Here is a 667-nt window from a genome sequence, read left to right as displayed (position 1 = left end):
TGTGTGGACCGGACGGTGAGCACGGTGGGCAGGGGGCATCTCCGCTCCCTTCCCACCTCCTGTGCCCCACCAGCCCTCCCTTGTGGGGTCCCGGGGGACCTCTCCCCTCACCTGGGCGCCAACCCCATCCCACCCCGCACTGGGGCTGGGGGTGCCCCCCAGTAGCCTGTGACTGTCAGGGCTGGCAGCCCCCCCCGGCGGGGGGGCCGGATGTCCACGGTTGCTGCCAGCTGATAAACGTGCCTGTCGAGGTGATTTATGTTCCTGTCACCTGCTCTTTCTTCTTCCTCCTCCTCCAGCAGTTTGTTTCCAAACGATTATCACTAAATCAGGGTCCAGCTGCTGCACGGGACAAGGGGGGTGGTGAGGGTGGGGAGGACCTGGCACACAGGGGATGCTGGGGGGGCTGGTGCCCTGTGCCAGCACCCTGAGCCTGGGAGCTGCAGAGGTCCTGGAGGCAATGGGGCACATCCCCACTCCTGGGATGCTTTTCACCGTGGGTTTTGCAGAGCTCTTGCTCAGCACATGGTAGCAGTCCCATGGAGCCATGACAGCATCCAGCCCCACAGTAGGGATCCCGTGGTCCCCATGGAGTTGGGTTTTGGGTGGGTGGGTGCTGAGGAGGTGCCGCCGGCCGCAGGGCTCCGGCAGGTACTCCATCTACATC

The 667-nt window shown here is 64.6% G+C and overlaps 1 protein-coding gene across 1 annotated transcript in view; it reads left to right on the top strand.

The window, feature by feature from the left end:
- The window catches only part of CRTAC1 (cartilage acidic protein 1), a 9,686-nt gene that overhangs the window by 3,802 nt on the left and 5,217 nt on the right, over positions 1 to 667 (top strand). The window lies entirely within an intron of this gene.

The sequence above is a fragment of the Fulmarus glacialis genome, unplaced genomic scaffold (genome assembly GCF_000690835.1).
Source record: "Fulmarus glacialis isolate BGI_N327 unplaced genomic scaffold, ASM69083v1 scaffold18581, whole genome shotgun sequence".
In the NCBI taxonomy this organism is placed as follows: domain Eukaryota; kingdom Metazoa; phylum Chordata; class Aves; order Procellariiformes; family Procellariidae; genus Fulmarus; species Fulmarus glacialis.
Note: the sequence above shows the minus strand (reverse complement) of the source record. Positions and strands in the feature narration are given on the sequence as shown.